The sequence below is a fragment of the Phocoena sinus genome, chromosome X (assembly GCF_008692025.1).
Source record: "Phocoena sinus isolate mPhoSin1 chromosome X, mPhoSin1.pri, whole genome shotgun sequence".
Classification (NCBI taxonomy): domain Eukaryota; kingdom Metazoa; phylum Chordata; class Mammalia; order Artiodactyla; family Phocoenidae; genus Phocoena; species Phocoena sinus.
In genome coordinates this window covers 125032268-125051666 of record NC_045784.1, presented here as the reverse complement: position 1 = coordinate 125051666, position 19399 = coordinate 125032268, and positions in this window count along the sequence as shown.

Sequence of the window (19399 nt, the reverse complement as noted above, 5' to 3'; positions counted from 1 at the left end):
AAATGAAAGACGATACAAATAGATGGAGAGATATGCCACATTCTTGGATTGTAAGAATCAACATTGTGAAAATGAACTCTACTACCCAAAGCAATCTACAGTTGCAATGCAATCCCTATCAACTACCACTGGCAGTTTTCACAGAACTAGAACAAAAAAATTTCACAATTGTATGGAAACACAGAAGACCCCGAATAGCCAAAGCAATCTTTAGAACGAAAAACAGAGCTGGAGGAATCAGGCTCCCTGACTTCAGACTATACTACAAAGCTACAGTAATCAAGACAGTATGGTACTGGCACAAAAACAGAAAGATAGATCAATGGAATAGGATAGAAAGCCCAGAGATAAACCCACGCACATATGGTCACCTTATCTTTGATAAAGGAGGCAGGAATGTACAGTGGAGAAAGGACAGCCTCTTCAATAAGTGGTGCTGGGAAAACTGGACAGCTACATTTAAAAGTATGACATTAGAACACTCCCTAACACCATACACAAAAATAAGCTCAAAATGGATTAAAGACCTAAATGTAAGGCCAGACACTATCAAACTCATAGAGGAAAATGTAGGCAGAGCACTCTATGACATAAATCACAGCAAGATCCTTTTTGACCCACCTCCCAGAGAAATGGAAATAAAAACAAAAATAAACAAATGGGACCTAATGAAACTTCAAAGCTTTTGCACAGCAAAGGAAACCATAAACAAGACCAAAAGACAAACCTCAGAATGGGAGAAAATATTTGCAAACGAAGCAACTGACAAAGGATTAATCTCCAAAATTTACAAGCAGCTCAATAACAAAAAAACAAACAACCCAATCCAAAAATGGGCAGAAGACCTAAATAGATATTTCTCCAGAGAAGATATACAGACTGCCAACAAACACATGAAGGAATGCTCAACATCATTAATCATTAGAGAAATGCAAATCAAAACTACAATGAGATATCATCTCACACCGGTCAGAATGGCCATCATCAAAAAATCTACAAACAATAAATGCAGGAGAGGGTGTGGAGAAAAGGGAACACTCTTGCACTGCTGGTGGGAATGTGAATTGGTACAGCCCCTATGGAGAACAGTATGGAGGTTCCTTAAACACCTACAAATAGAACTACCATATGACCCAGCAATCCCACTACTGGGCATATACCCTGAGAAAACCGTAATTCAAAAAGAGTCATGTACCAAAATGTTCATTGCAGCTCTATTTACAATAGCCAGGAGATGGAAACAACCTAAGAGTCCATCATCAGACGAATGGATAAAGAAGATGTGGCACATATATACAATGGAATATTACTCAGCCCTAAAAAGAAACAAAATTGAGTTATTTGTAATGAGGTGGATGGACCTAGAGTCTGTCATATAGAGTAAAGTAAGTCAGAAAGAGAAAGACAAATACCGTATGCTAATACATATATATGGAATCTAAGAAAAAAAATGTCATGAAGAACCTAGGGATAAGACAGGAATAAAGACACAGACCTACTAGAGAATGGACTTGAGGATATGGGGAGGGGAAGTGTAAGCTGTGACAAAGTAAGAGAGTGGCATGGACATATATACACTACCAAACGTAAAATAGGTAGCTAGTGGGAAGCAGCCGCATAGCACAGGGAGATCAGCTCGCTGCTTTGTGACCACCTAGAGGGGTGGGATGGGGAGGGTGGGAGGGAGGGAGACGCAAGAGGGAAGAGATATGGGAACATATGTATATGTATAACTGATTCTCTTCGTTATACAGCAGAAACTAACACACCATTATAAAGCAATTATACTCCAATAAAGATGTAAAAAAAAACAAAACAAAACACAGATGACAAAATTGTATTTCACAGTTATGTCATTTAAATCTCTTTTCCAGGGGCTCCCCTGGTGGCGCAGTGGTTAAGAATCCCCCTGCCAACACAGGGGACACAGGTTCGAGCCCTGGTCCGAGAGGATCCCCCATGCCGTGGAGCAACTAAGCCCATGCGCCACAACTACTGAGCCTGCGCTCTAGAGCCCGCGAGCCACAACTACTGAGCCCGTGAGCCACAAGTACTGAGCCCGTGCACCACAACTACTGAAGCCCGCACACCTAGATCCTGTGCTTCACAACAAGAGGAGAAGCCACCCCAATGAGAAGCCCGCGCACCGCAACGAAGAGTAGCTCCCGCTCACTGCAACTAGAGAAAGCCCATGCGCAGCAACGAAGACCCAACACAGCCAAAAATAAATAAATAAATAAATAAAACTATTACAAAAAAAAGAAAAGTAAATAAATAAATATATTTTCCAGTTTGCAGAACACTTCCATATATACAGTCTCAATTAATAAAGGCAAAAGGGAACACAAAGTTATTAATGTTAAAAAGTGCTTCTTCAGCTTTTGGAATCCTGAGAATTTTAGTAAGACTTGGTTAGCTTGAGCAAGCTATTTGGGTGGGTTGCATTCTTATCCATAGGACCATCCTGCCTAATATGTGAAACCCATTAATTAACATAAGCCTCTGACCTTGGTCAAGCCTCCTAATCAGCCACCGCTCGAATCAAATAAGAAGAGTAGGAAGTCAGTCCCAGGAAGGGCTTCTCATGGTGCTGTCTCTGCAGCTATCTCGCTCTATAAAATAACCTGAATGTTTCTACAAGACTCAGAGGAAAGCACAACATAAGTTGCTTGTTTAAACTTCCAAAATTCCTCTAGAATATAAAGCGATTCAGCTTTCATCAGGTCGTAGGCCCTTAGGAAGACAGTCCTAATATACAGTTCTTCCCAACTCTCTTTTCTCATCCTGGAGAAGCCAAATAACTTGAAGGCAGGAATTATAACTGTATCTTTGCATCCGGCATGGCACGGTTTTTGTACACGTAAGCTGCTCAACAAATGTGGAAGGCAGTACAGAGCAGGAGAATTCATGCAATCTGAAGTCACACTAAACAGACCTGCTTCAAGTCATAGATCTACCACTTATTCGGTCATATGGATCTGCCAACTGACCTTAGGTTCAGGTTACTTGATTACTTGTCAGATTCAGCAAATAAAAATCCAGGATACCCAGTTAAATTTGGGGGGCATACTTATATAAAAATGTATTCATTGTTTATCTGAAATTAACATTTAGCTGGGCATCCTGTATTTTAATCTGGTGATCTTACTTTGAGCAAATAACTTGTCTGTGTTTCAGGCAGTTTTCCCTGGAGAAACGGCCCACAGGGAAGCAGCATTCCCTATTCAGAGTCACACCATGGATGAGGCCAGAGCCCTGGCTTCTCCAGGGGATGGGTTCAGAGCTACTTGACACTTAGTGCCCAAAAGTCTACTTAGGACAGCCTTTCCCAGTGAAGGACAGTCCCTCCCAAAGTACTAATGGTGTCTTATTTGAGAAACACTGTACCAGATGTCTGTGGGATAAGGGTAGCTGTGCTTAATCTAGTGTTGAGTTGGGTATTTTATACTGGATGGAAATTGTTCTCTTCCCCTTCACTTTGACCATGTATGGTCCCGTGCCACACACGAGACTGGAATGGTGAAATTATGAGATAACAAGTTAAAGAATGAGTAGAAATCACTCCAATTCTGTTGACATCACTCCAATGACAGGCAACAAATTCCCATCAGTCAGAACTCAAGGCTTTCTGAGAGAAACTACCTTTTTAACTAGGAATTTGTTTAGATAAAACAGTGGACAAATGCAGGTTATTTCTCTTCCTTCTTCTTCTTATTTTTTGTCCAATTTATTTCCCTATCTAGACCCCGAGCACTATAGGAATACACAGAATGTACTATAGGTCTCACCCCACAATAAGGAAGATAAGGAGTATCTTGTGTTATGTCTGCACCGAAGCAGTTGATTATTCAATAACCAGAATAATAACCAGACAGACTTTTGGTCTTGCATCCTTGTCTGGGCATCTCAGCTTATACCAAAAATGTCCCTTCCCCTCCTAAAACGTGCTATTACTCTCAATATTGCCGTTCCTGAGTCTGGTCATACATTTGGCCAAAATAGAGGGACTAAAGGGATAATAAGAGTAAAACAGAAAAGAGGTCTCAGTTCCACAAGTAATTTTCTGAGGTTCTCTTCACTGCCATGTAAGGTAGTGGAAGCTTTAGCATCAGGTAAATGGTTTGAATTTTGGCTCTACCACTTACTAGCTCTGTCACCTTGGAAAATTATTTAGCCTTTTTGTGCCTGTTTCCTCATCTGTAAAACAGGGTAGTAACACAGAGCTCAAAGCGTTATCATAAGTATTAGAAAAATAATATATGTAAAGCACTTAGCACAATGTCAGGCAGAGAACAAGTGCTCAATAAGCAGCTATTATTACTGTGATGCTTTCAGAAAAGCGTCACTTCTGACTCCAAGCAAACAAGCAAACACAAGCACAGGCAGGCTGGAGGTGGCCATGAATAACCCATGTCTAGACAACCAGGAGAACGGCCAGCCTACCTCCTAGCTCAGGAAAGCCTTCTAGGGAGCGTCCTCGCGTTGCGTGCGCACACACACGCACACACACACACACACACACTCACACACACTCATGCACCAAGCAAAATGATGGGATGGCAGTTCACATAACTCAGAATCAGTCACGCACATACTTAAAGAAAAGATTTTTCATAAGCAACTTATTATTTGTGAAACATGTGATTCACAAATTCTTAATTGAAGGCATTCGGCTCAGACGCTAGTGCCAATAACAAATGCCATTTTGGGAACAGAGCCAGCTACAGAATGTCTTCTATAAAAGGGAAAAATTAATTTCCATTTTAGCCTGTCTGGAAAGAGTATCTCATTCAGCATTACAAGCAGATGGCAATATCTCCATGTTTTGTGCATCTCAGGGCTTTCCCTAGCCAGTTAAATCCAGCTGCTTAGCATTTTTGGTTCGTGATTTTACTTGACAGCATCCTTTGACACTCCATATCCATTCCTACCCTCTTCCATGTACCTGCCTGTATACCACAGGGATAGAAAAACTAAAAAACTCTATTTCCCTGGCTCTCTTGCAGCTAGGATCCTGGATGTGAATTCCATTTCACCAATGAGATGCTCTTGCACAAGATTTGGAAGGTGGGAGTGAGGCAAAGTCCATCCTCCTGCTGCTATTGTCACTGTTGGTCAAGTGTCCACTGGTAAGCCCTGAGCTCTGTGTGGAGGTAGTGGAGGCAGCAGCAGTGGTAACAGGGGCTGGAGCAGCAGCTTCCTAGCCTCTGGGTCCCTTCCTACCCTCTGGAGATCACAGAGCTGCCTCCTGATCTCCAATCTTCTAATCCTTCCAAGGATTTTATAACGGAAACCCTGACACAATTCCTTTAGTGCTTTAAAACCTTTCCATCAAAATACTTTAACAGGGGCTTCCTGGTGGCACAGTGGTTAGAATCCACCCGCCAATGCAGGGACATGGGTTCGAGCCTTGGTCCGGGAAGGTCCGACATGCCACAGAGCAACTAAGCCCATGCGCCACAACTACTGAGCCTGTGCTCTAGAGCCCACGAGCCACAACTCCAGAGCCCACGTGCCACAACTACTGAGCCCACGAGCCACAACTACTGAGCCCGCATGCCACAACTACTGAGCCCGCGTGCCACAACTACTGAAGCCCACGTGCCTAGAGCCTGTGCTCTGCAAGAAGAGAAGCCACCGCAATGAGGAGCCCACACACCACAACAAAGAGTAGTCCCCGTTCGCCGCAACTAAAGAACGCCCACGTGCAGCAACGAATACCCAACGCAGCCAAAAATAAATAAATAAATAACTTTAAACGGTAGTGAGGCATGAACTCTACCTCCCCGGGGTCTGGGAAATAGCCCAAATGAGCCCTTGCATGTACTACATGTCTAAGGCTCATATTTTATTTCAGAAATTAATGCAAAATTCAAATTATGCTTCATAATTCATCTGTTTTGATAGGAAAAACGTTACTTAACTTCGAATAAAACATATACTAGAGGAAAATGTGCTATGTTTACTGTGTAGCATAGATCAGTGGTTCTCAAACCAGGATTTGCACCAGAATATGCACAGAGCACCAGTAATTACAGGTTCTCAAGCCCAATGCCAGATCTCCAGAATGAGAATCTGAAGATACATGGTAGACCATGGAATCTGAACTTCTAAAAGCCTCCCCCCAGTTGATTCTGATATGCAGACAGATTTGAAAATGATTTGTTTGGATCATCAGGAAAATATGTATCTGGACTATATTCCCTCAGTTTCCCCAAAGAGACTTTTTCAGTGATTTGAGTTATGATCTGACATTTTGGCTGCATTTTTAAGAGGGCATGTGAAGAAAATATTCAGTCAGAAGTTTCTGTGTCTTTGGTAAACATAATAAAAAACATTGTCCGATATGTCACTCAGTGTTGCTTATATAAGACACCATACAATATATTTCTTTTAACATTCTTCCTTCAGTATAAACACAGACAATAGAGCCAACCTAGTTACCTTTTTTGCTTGGGAAACCAGAAACCTCAGAGCTAAACTCTGTGCTTTGTTAGTAGAAACGCCATTCCATATTCCTGTTACAGTTATCTCATTCCTTCTAAATGGTTATCTCATTTCTTCTAAACAATTTGCCTTTTTTAGTTTATACATTTATTTTTATCGTTCCACTTCAGGTCTTTTAATATTGTAAACAGCTTCAAGTGTAGAAAGGATATAATTTATAAGTTAACTAATTGGTTTTCTTTGGCTTTGGTCTGTTCAAGATGAGTGACGATTATACTGAGCAACAATTATATTCAGCATTATGAAAGTCTCAGAGGATTGTGCCAACATACGCTCCCTCCACATCATTATTTATTCAGATTACTTTCTCATAAAAAATCCAGGCAATAGAAAAATATATAAAGTAGAAAATATAAGCCCCCTTTCACTGCAATACTACTCTCTCCCTAACAACATAAACCACGTTAAGCAAATTAGTGAATGATCTCCTAGATCTTATTTTCTGAACATATAAAAGCAAATATATATTTCAAACTGGGATCATACTTTACATATTGTGCTGCAACTTGCTCTGTTTCTCTTACAATTCAGTTTGGACACTTTCCCATGTCAATATCTATGAATCTATGTCATAATTTTGAACAGCTACACACAGTCCATCATATGGATGTGTCATGATTTATTTCGCCTGTTCTTTACCTAAGATAAGCTCTTCTACCCAACAACATGGCATGACACAGTGTTTCCATTGGGAATACAAGAAGGGAGAAGTTAAAAGTTCCTTTCTAAAGACATGACCATTTTACTCTTTTGTCTCTCACTTGCAGTCGCATCGCTAACTACTGATAGCTCATAGTCGCTCAATAAGGAATTCTCCAAAACGAACGAAGTTGAGAGAGTGAAAAATGCTTAAGAGCTCAGTAAATGATACTTTATGCCAACTACACACTGCCAATGCATCTTAAATGAGCATTTTATTTTCCCTTGGTAGATTCTAACACATGACCCTTTTTAAAAAATCCATAACACCCAGATAGCCAGACCAAGGTGCTTAGCAGGGATTTTCTTTTATTATCAAGTCAATATACAAGTTCTTAAGACACCTATCTACCAGGTTGTTTTCGACTGCACAGAAAACAAAGCCTGCTCTTTGGTTAGTGAATCAAAAAGGGAAGAGTGTTGTATGGCTTGGCTCTCACATTGCAAGCTGCTGACACGGCAATTTGTAGAAACCTAGTCCTCATCCAAACCAGGAACTCTTGGAGGAAAACAAGAGGCACAGGTGACACTCACAGGAGACTAGAAGTTTTCCGTAATCACAAGAATCTAAAAAAAATGAACCTCAAATATGAACTCTTTTGATATATGTTTATAGAAAAATTCTAATTTACACAACATTTTAGGTACATTTCAGAAGTTTTGTGGATCAAATTTAACAAAATGGTATTTATTTCAACAAAAGCGATCCATAGACTGATACAGCCAAATGGCATTTTGTCATGTTCATACTTTTGTATAACTTTTCATATAAACGTATTCACAGAGCAAAAGCAATCCTTTGTTGGATCCTCACAGCCTGCTTTTCAGATCAGAAAATAAGGTCACCTTATAAAAGGCTGCAAAGAAGCACCTTCTAAGAGCGTTCCTCTACTGCCATCTTGTGGGTTTTTGTCGAGTAACAGGAAAAGGCTACAAGGGTTTTTCTTCCCCCCCCCCCCCCCCCCCCCCCGTCTACTTCTCAACACCCATATACTCCTCACCTATGTTCGCCAACCGTTACAATCTTGCTACACCCACACCATCTGTCTACACACCCACACATCCATTTTTCCAAATCATAGAAAAGTAGGCTACTTTCATCGTGACACTTCACCATGAAATATTTCAGTATGCGTTTCCCAAGAGTAAGATCTCCCTATTTAACTACAACATTAGCACACCTAAAAAAATTCACCATAAATTCAATATCAAGCATACAGTAGATACTAAAATTTCTTCTACTGTGCCCAAAATGTCCTTTATGGATTCCATTTTTCCAACCCAGGATCCACTCAAGATTCACTCAGAGCATTTGGCTGTTGTGTCTCCTTAGTCTCCTGCAATCCAGAACCATCCCCCTGACTCCCCCTCTTCTTCATGACATCAAATCCTTTGAAGAAACCAGGTCAATTGTCCTTCATTATGCTGCACATTGTAGAATTGTCTATTTCCTTGTAATGAGATTCAGGTCAAACATTTCCAGTAAGAACGTCACATAAATGACATTGTGTACCTACCACTGAGTCATACCAAAAGCATACAGTGTCACATCAAACCACTACTGGCACTGCCAAGCTTGACCACTTGGTTACAGTGGTGACCACTGGACTTTTCCATTGTAAGAGCATATTTTTCCCTTTATTAAAAGTAATCTGTGGGGCTTCCCTGGTGGCACAGTGGTCGAGAGTCCGCCTGCCGATGCAGGGGACGCGGGTTCGTGCCCCGGTCCGGGAAGATCCCACATGCCGCGGAGCGGCTGGGCCCGTGAGCCATGGCTGCTGGGCCTGCGCGTCCGGAGCCTGTGCTCCGCAACGGGAGAGGCCACAACAGTGAGAGGCCCGCGTACCGCAAAAAAAAAAAAAAAAAAGTAATCTATGGAGTGATCATTTCAGACTTGTTCCCAATAACATTTTACCCAGTCATATTTGCATCAACTGATCATTCTTACCCAAATCATTTATTACTCTGGGGGTTATAAAACAGTACTTTTCTAATTATATTATTCTTTCTACATTTAGTAGCTGGCATTCTTCTGTAAAAATAAAAACAAAAACAGAATTTTCCTCTTTTTTTCTCCTCTCCTCTCCTTTTCTTTTAAATATCACCAAGGATTTATGATTTTTTCTTAACTCAGTGTATTCCAAACCATTACCATCGTTATTATTTTTGATGTTCAAATTATTCCAAACTTAGCCATTGGTTGCCCCTTTGAGTTGGCTCCTGTGTCCTTATGACATGTTCCCATCATTCTTTGGTCATTTTCTTACTTTCTGGTACAGCAAGATACCCAGGCTTATCTTGTACTTGTACTTTACTTGAAATCAGCCATTTCTTCAAGGAAATCTGATTCATTTTAGTGAGAAATGATGTATAGAAACAAAGATCTGAATGCTAGATGTGTTCACTGTTATTGGAGAGTTATTGCTCCTATCTCGCTTTGAGCAATGTACAGAGATAAAGGGAAACACACACACACATTATAATCATGAGTTCAGAAGACTTCTTCTAACTACGATGGAGTAGCTTTGTAGCAGACCAATAACCTAACGAGAAAAACTAGTAAATTCACGTTCTCAAAAATACCTTTTGTGAAGGAATTAGAGGGCTACTGAGGCAGCCAGGACTTGAGAGACAAGATCCAGAAAGAAGGGATGCTCATTAAGATGAGCCTTACTTTCTGCACACTACTTTTCCCTCAGGATATTTTTGGCATGGAGCATGAGACAGAGAAGCCAGCAGATTAGCTTTAGGTCACCACATGGGTTGAGGAGACTAAAAATGAAGTTTGGAGCTGCCGAGGCAGCTGAATGTTGCCAGACCAAGATCCTAGAGAACTAGGAGGACACAGAATAGAATACAACACTTGGAACCCGTTTTCTTTTAGAGGCATTAACAGATTAAGTTGTGCAGAGAATGAGGCTAAGAAGTCAGGTAGAAAGCATCAGCAAAACAGAGCAAGTTTGTGACAAGCTCACAGTGCTGGGGAGAGCAAAACTGTAGTTTATGACCTACCAGGTAGGAGGAACCCTAGCAACCAATCTTCTTTTTTTTTTTTTTGCGGTACGCGGGCCTCTCACTGTTGTGGCCTCTCCCTTTGCGGATAACAGGCTCCGGACACACAGCCCCAGCGGCCATGGCTCAGGGGCCCAGCCGCTCCGCGGCATGTGGGATCGGAGCACGAACCCGTGTCCCCTGCATCGGCAGGCGGACTCTCAACCACTGCGCCACCAGGGAAGCCCCAATCTTGATTCTTAGTTGGAACTCCTAGAGGGCTACACCCTACAAGCGGGGGTTAACCAGAGCTAAACCTGGACATATAAAGATTGCAAACTAGCCTTGAGAAAGCGAAGTCCCTAGGTGAATTAAGGTGATCTAATCCTCTCTGGAGGAAGACAACATGATCAGGAGCCTCTACAATTTCTCATACATAATGTTGAGCATTCAATCAAAATCTACTGGCATCCAAATACACAAGACAAGAGAAAAAGAGACAGGATAGAAACAGAAACATAGGTGATATTAGAGTTACTACACACAGACTTTGAAATAACTGTGATGGATAGGTTCAAGAAAATATATGGTAACAGAGAGATTTTCACCATATAAGTGGAAAATATAATAAAAAGTCAAAGGTAAAGTCCGGAACAGAAAATAAAAGGTTAAAATTAAGAACTCAGCATATGGGTTTAACAGCAGATTGGGCAAAACTGAAAACATGATTAGTTAACTAGAAGATACGTCGATAGATAATAGCTAGAAAAAAGAATGGAGAGCAAAAAGGATGGGAATTCCTGAAAAAATGTAAGAGACATTTGAGATATGGTAGGAAAGTCTAATGCAAGTGTAGTTAGCAGACCCAGAAAGAAAAAAGTTAGAGAATGGGTCAGAATCAGCTCTAGAGGAAGTGGACAAATTCCTTGAGAAACAAAACTCAATAAATCTGACAGAAGAAGAAAGAGTCCTATATCTATGAAAGACATAAAACCTGTTATTAAGAACCTCCCAACAAAGTAAGACTCTAGGCCTAAATGGCTTCACTGATAAAGCCTTTCAAACACTTGAAGAAGAAATAACATTGATCTTACACAAATACTTCCAGAGATCAGGAAAAAAAAAAGGGAATACTTGCCATCTTATTTTATGAAGCCATCATGACCACAACTTGAAAAACACATTCTAAGAAATGAAAACTACATAACATGGTAAAAGGGGCAGGAAGAAACTTTGGAAGGTGATGGATATGTCTATGGTATGGATGGTGGTGATGGTTTCTGGGTACATGTTTATCCCCAAATTCATCAAGTTTTATACATTAAATATGTACAGCTTTTTACATGTCAATCATAACTCAATAAAACAGTTTAAAAAAAGAAATAAAAATTGTGTGTTTAAATGAAAAGTGTGTGTGTAAATCCAATCCAGTGATATTTAACAATGATAATACACCTCAACCAAGTGGAGTTTATGGGAAAAATCAATTAGTATAATTTACTATATTAGCAGGAAGAGAAGGTAGAAATTATATGATCACTTCAATAGATGCAGGAAAGGCATTTGATAACACTGAACTGCTACTTGTGGTTTAAAAAAAAAAACCAAAAACTCTTAGCAAACTTGGAAGAAAATGGAAATTCCCTAATCTGAATAAATAGTAACTACCCAAAAAATCACATTGTTAAATTATTTTTTTTGTTGTTATTTTTTTTGTTGTTGTTATTTTTTTTTTTGTTAAATTATTTTTAAAATTTCCCCTGAGATCAGGAAAAAGGCAAGGATGTCTGCTGACAACACTTCCATTTAACACTGTACTAGAGGTCCTAGACAGTGTAATCAAGCAAGAAAAAGATATACAAGGCATATGGATTAGAAATGACGAAACAAAAACTATCATTTGCAGATGACATGATCGCATACATAAGAAATCCAAAAGAATCTACAATGTGAATTAATAAGTGTATTTAACAATGTTGATATAAGATCAAAATATAAAAATCAATTTAATTTTTATAGATCAGGACAAGTTAAGTAGAAAATAAATATTTTTAAAATTTACATTACCAACTAAAAGCCTAAAATACCTAGAAATAAGTCGAACAAAATATGTGTAAGATCATTACACTGAAAACTAGAAAACACTGTTGAGAGCAATTAAAGAAAACCTAAGTATGCAAACATAGGAAAATACTACGTTCATAGGTTAGAGTCTCAATATCGTTAATATGTCAATTGATTTATCGAGTCAATGAAATCCCAATAAAAACTGCAGCAGGTTTGTGATGAAAACTGACAAGCTGATATGGAAATTTATATGGAAATGCAAAAGACCAAGAATAGCTAAAGCAACCTTAAGGAACAAAGCTGGAGGGCCTAAACAACCAGATATCGAGACCTACTATATAGCTATAAGACAGTGTCGTATGAGGGGAAGGATAAACAGATAAATGGAGCAAAACAAAAAGTATAGAAACAGAGCTTCCCTGGTGGCGCAGAGGTTGAGAGTCCACCTGCTGATGCAGGGGACACAGGTTTGTGCCCCGGTCCGGGAAGATCCCACATGCCGCAGAGCGGCTGGGCCCGTGAGCCGTGGCTGCTGAGCCTGCATGTCTGGAGCCTGCACTCCGCAACAGGAGAGGCCCGCATACTGCAAAAAAAAAAAAAAAAAAAAAAAAAGTATAGGAACAAACCACAATTATATGATCACCTGATTTTTATATCCTTAGGATATATCCCTCTGAGATTATTCAGAGTCAAATTTATTTGACTTAATATTTTCCTCTGTGATTACTGTTATCATTCTAAATCATTTGTTTTTGTATATATTCAACTTAAGGTTTTTCTTAAATCCCTTGATCTGTAAAATATTTACAGAGTTCAAAAGTCAAAACTATATTAAAAGACTGGAAATAAAATAGCACACTCAATAACCACAGGATCAAAGAAGAAATCACAAACAAAATTATAAAATACTTTGAGATGAATGAAAATGTAAATACAACTTAACAAAACTCACAGGATACGACTAAAACCTAATGTTTAGATGGAAATGTATAGTTGTGAAGACCTATATTAAAAGAAAAAAGATTTCAAATCAATAACCTAATCTTCCACCTTAAGAAACAAGAAAAGGAAGTGCAAATTAAACCCAAAGCAGTCAAAAGGAAGGAAACACATATTAGAGCGCAAATGAATAAAACAGAAAGTTGAAAAATAGAGATCAACGACACCATAAAAGTTGGTTCTTGAAACAGATCAACAAAATTGACAAATTTTTAACTACATTGACCAAGCAAAAAGGAGAGAACTCAAACGATTAAGAAATGAAAGAGAGGGCTTCCCTGGTGGCGCAGTGGTTGAGAGTCCGCCTGCTGATGCAGGGGACACGGGTTCGTGCCCTGGTCCGGGAAGATCCCACATGCCACGGAGCGGCTGGGCCCGTGAGCCATGGCCGCTGAGCCTGTGCGTCTGGAACCTGTGCTCCGCAACGGGAGAGGTCACAACAGTGAGAGGCCCGCGTACCGCAAAAAAAAAAAAAAAAAGAAATGAAAGAGAGAACATTACTACCAATCTTACAGAAATAAAAAAGGATACAGAAATAAAAACAATACTATGAACAGTTATATGCCAATAACTTAGACAACTTAGATGAAAGGGTTAAATTCAAGAGAGGAACAAATTAGTGAAACTCAAGAAGAAATAACAAAATCTAAACAGACCTTTTAAAAGTAGAGATTCGATCAGTAGTTTTAAAACTATCCCCAAAGAAAAGCCCAGGTCCAGGTGGCTTCACTGGGTTTTACAATCTCTTTCAAGCAACATAAGAAGAGGGAACACTTTCCAACTCATTCTGAGGCCATTTTACTCTGGTACCAAAATCAGACATAGACATTACAATAAAGAAAACTAAGCCAATCTCCATTATGAATATAGACACAAAAATCTTCAACAAAATACCAAACCCAGCATCACCAAGTGGGACTTACCTCAAGAATGAAAGGTTGGTTCAGCATATGAAAATCAATCAATGTAATACACTATATCAGTAAAGTCAAGGAAAAAACCACATGATCATCTCAATAAACACAGAAAAAGCATTTGACAAAATCTATCTAACACCCTGTCAACAACAACAAACTAGGATTGAAAGGAATCTTCCTCAACCTGACAAAGGGCATCTAGGAAAACTATGAAGCTAATATCATACTTAAAGATGAAAGACTGGATACTTCTCCTAAAGATCAGGAACATATGTTTTCATATCTCTTGAGTATATACCTAAGTATATACCTGGAATTGCTGGGTCATATGGTGCTACTATGTTTAACATGCTGAAGAACTATCAAACTAGCAATGTATGAAGGTCCCAACTTCTTCAAATCCTCAGCAACATCTCTTATTTTCTTTCCTTTTGACTGTAGCCATACTAGTGGTTGTGAAGCTATATTACATTCTGGTTGTGAGTTGCATTAACTCTAATGGTTGTTGAGGCTGACCATCTTCTTATGTGTTTAGGTCAACTCTATATCCATTAGATACGTTATGTCTTAATTCAACACAATCTGCATTAATCGTGCATTTGTCAATGAACTTCAAATGGGGAAAAAATGATCTTTTTTTTCCAATTATTAAATACGTTACCTTAAAAAATACTTTTCTTGATCTCAGTAAACCTCCTCCACCTACCAACTACTGCTTGATTTCTTTGTTCTTCTCTGAAGCAAAATCTCTCAAAAGAGTTGCCTACATCTGCTGTCTCTAATTCCTCTACTTAATCTTTTATAAACTCATTCCAAGTAGGCTTTCACTCCTTCCACTCCATCACACCACTCTCATCAAGGTCTACCATGACCTCCACATTGATAACCCTTCAAGTCTAAGCTCTCATCTTACTGACCTATCAGCAGAATTTGACCATGGATCACACCTTTCTCTTTTCCTCCCCTGACTTCCTGAAGGCCAAACACTTTGGGTTTCCCTCCTACCTCACTTGACACTCCCAGTCTTCTTTGTTGGTTCTCCTCTTTTTCCTTACATCAGTTTTGGCATAGCCCAGGGATTAGTCTTTGGTCCTCTTCTTTAACTATCTTATTCATTCTATCCATGGCTTTAAATACATGGCTTTAAATTCCCAAATGTTTATCTCCAGCTCTGAATTCCTGACTCATATGTCCAGCAACCTATTCAACATCTCCACTTGAATATCTAATAATCATCTCAAATTCAACATGGCTAATTCCTGATCATCCGCTCTAACTTGCTCCTCCTACTGCCTTCCCTGTATCAGTATTGATAGCAACTCCATCCTTCCAGTTTTTCCTGGATTACTCTTTCTCTTACACCTCACGTCCAATCTGTCAGGAAATCCTATCAACACTTCCTTCAAAGTATCCCCAGAATCAGACCTTCTTAACACCACTTCTCACCTTGCTTCCACACTGATTTGAGCTACCTACATTGCTGCAACAGTTTCATAACTGGTGTCCCTGCTTCTCCTCTTGCCATTTTACAGTCTATTATCAACACAATAACCTAAGCGAATCTATTAAAACACAAGGTAGATCCCATCCCTCCTCTGCTCAAAACCTCGCACCAGCTCCCATCTCATGCAGAATGAGAGCCCAAGTCCTCACCATGGCCTCTGTCTTCTGGCCCCGACCGCCACTCTCACCTCCTCGCCTTATACCACCCCCCCCCTTGCTCTCTGAATCAGCCACACAGGCCTCTTTGCTGTTCTGCAAACATGCCAGGTGCATTCCTGCCCTGGGGTCTTTGCTCTAGCTGTCCCCTCTGCTGGAATGCACTTCCCCTAGATATCAGCTCAGCCAATTCCTTTACGTCCTTCATATCTTTCCTCAAATCTTCCCTGCTCAATGAATTCTACCCTGACTATTCAGTAGTGCAATCACGCCACTCTGAACTCCTCTCCTTCTACTCTTTTACTCTTTTTCCACAGTATTTATGACATTCTAACATGACACATAATTTACTTATTTATTATGCCTACTGTTTCTTCTGTCTTGCCCCCCTCCTCACCAGAATGCAAGCTTCTTGATGGCAGGGCTCTTTATTGTGTCCCATAATGTATCCCAAGCACCAAGAACAGTGCCTGGAATATAGTAGGTGCTCAATAAATATATATTGAGTGAATGAACAAATCTGCTCTAGTTCTTCCAGAAAAAGTCACTGCCACTGCTGTTCTTGTCCTTGAGAAAATTCAGGATGTAACTCAGGATGCTGCCTTCCAGTACTCTCAACCTGGAGCTTCCATTCAGTCCTCATTGCACTTAATGCTATGTTCCAAGGAGAAATAAAGATGCTCTTCTCTCCATAGGACTCCATCCTAGTCTATGGGGCCAGTCAGAGGAACACAGGCACTCTGTTCACTCACTCATCACCAAGATTCTGCCTCCAGGGGTCGGAAATAAACCAAAATCCCCCAGGAGATAGACACAAACCAAACTAGGCCCCATACCCTAGGTAACAAACCTATGAAAACGGATGTCTAGATATGTCAGAATCTTAGTTTTTACTCAGATATAAATGTCTGCTACATATAAAATGAGGTGATTGGATGAGAATGTTTGGTCTTTTCTAGTTCTCAATGCTCTTACTGTATTTAAACTTAAACAGTTAAGGTCAATTTTCTAATGTACTAAGTATTTTAACGCTCATTTCAAATATGATCCTCTACTTTAAAAAACTGTGAGTCAAATTGCCTAAAAACTGTTCTGTGAGCTATTTTATCACGGACATGCATCCCACATCTGTCTATACTAGGTAAAGGACTTGACATTCTGACTGATTCATTAGGTGATTTTTTCACCCTCCAGTGAATCAACTGGTCATTTGACTGAACTGTCTAAATAAAACAGTTGTAGAAGAATGTTTCAGAAGGCCATTTCTCTAACTGAAGCAAGACACTGTGGCCTATATAAAAGTGAAAATGAATACGGCTCCTAAGGCTATATTTAGCTTTCTATCATCTAAGGCATAATTTGGCAAGGCACACAGATGTCAGTCAGCCCAAACATCTTCTCCCAGCCTTGGTACTCAACTAAGACAAAGTAGACAGGATATCTGGGGGTCATGTTGGCTTTTCCTGGGAGATGCTAGTCTACATGACTTATTTTTTGTTGTTGCTGTTTCTCTATGTTTTTATAATTCTGAATTTCTGGGGAGTTGCAAAGAGAACAAAGGGGGGCCTACATACCCTTCATCCAGTTTTCCCCAATGGTTACATCTCACATAGCTATAGTATAATACCTGAAACTAACATAATATGTAAATCAACTATACTTCAATAAAAACAAACCCAGGAAATTGACATTGGTACAATGTGTGTGTATAGTGCAATGTCATTTTATCACGTGTGGGTTCACTGTTACCATCACTGCCATCCGGATGTGGAACTATTCCATCACCACAAAGATCTCCCTAGTGCTACTCCTTTATAGTTACACCCACCCTCCTCCTCTCTACATAATCTATTCTTAACTATTTAAGGAATATACTTCCTCAGGCAGGTTTCCCTATTTTGACGCACGTTTATACCTAAAAATTCCAAGAACAGACCTCCATCATTTTCACGACCAAGAAATCCCTGACAACTCATCAAAGCTCTGTTTTGAGCCTGGGCTCACAGATAACAGTTTGCTTAATTAACATAAAAAATCTGAGATATATCAGAGCCTTTCTAGGGATATTTAACATTCAAATACATTTAACTTATTCTATTCTTGCCCTGGTTAAAGCATGGATTTTTTTTTTTTTTTATTTTAAGCATGGATTTTTAAAAATCCCCTTGGTAAGTGATTGTTTAAAATGCCTGCTCCAATGATCTAGTTACATGCTCAACAAGACAATGTAATCTGGATCCAGGGGTCTGAGGAATAACATTTGATCACTTTCTCTCTCCAATGAGAGGAGTCACACAATGTGAAAAAAAAAGAGCTATGGGTTACAAGTGTTTAAAATACAAACCGTCTCACTACAATGGAAGCATTCCCCCTGTGTTACCTCTCCCAATCTTCACCATTTTTCTTCTCCTAACCTACCATCCTTCCCCCTTGCCAGCTGCTCATCCTATAAGATTTCTTTTCCCTCCATCCAGAGTAATCTCCTCTGAGATTGAAGTCAATTCTATCTGCAGAAGTTCTGCTAGCTATCTCAAAAATTTTCAAAGATACAAATACATGACATATTTTTACAGTAAAAATAGTACCCAACTATAGAGTTGTGTAGTTTGCTTTTTTCACTCTGCACATGGACATTTTCTCATGTCATTAAACATTTCATTATTCTTAAAGGCTTAATAAGGAAAATTCTGGCAAAAGTACACATAGAGCTGATGTGGATCCATACCTTATGCTGAAGTTATCTAGAAATGCTGGATAAACTGTAATACCCAAACAAATTTAAATACATAGCCTAGCTACGTATTTAAATACATTAGGGAAATACATGAAGGGTCATGAGGGAAGAAAGAAATCAGAGCCAGAACTATGGTGCCTATCTCAGGTTTAGCATGGAAAGTCCTGCATCCAGGGAAATCCCTCAGTCCTGGGCAACCTGGACAGTGGCCATCCTTGCCCAGAGCAGTAAGTAAGTGGAAGCTGACATACAATGGCATATCAGGCCTGATAAGGACTCTAGGGGATAGATCCAGTACTCCTAAGACTCTCTTATTAGTCCCAATTATTTGTAGATTTTCTTGAATTGTCTATGTAAATGATAATATTTGTATGCAAATAACGGTGGTTGCCTTTTAGTCATTACAAGTAATTTGTTTCTATTATATGATTCTTTGGCTAGGCCCTCTAGTATTATGTTAGATAGCAGCTGTGATATCAGGCATCATTGCCCTATTCTTGACCTCAAAGGGAATGCCTCTAAACTTTCTCCACTAAGTATGTTTGTTTTAGTTTACTTTCATAAGGTTAGGGGAGTTCCCTTCTATTCCTAGTTTGCTAAGATTTTTAAAAATCATAAATGGGTGTTGATATTTATCAACTTTCTTCTTTACCTTTTCAGAAAATCATAACATTTTTCTCCTTCAGCCCATTAATGTAATTCTATTCCTCTGCATTCCAGCACTGAAACATCCTTGCACTCTTGGAACAAAGCCTACTTAATACATTGTTGGATTCAGTACACACACACACACACACACACACACACACTTGTGGGATTTTTGTAT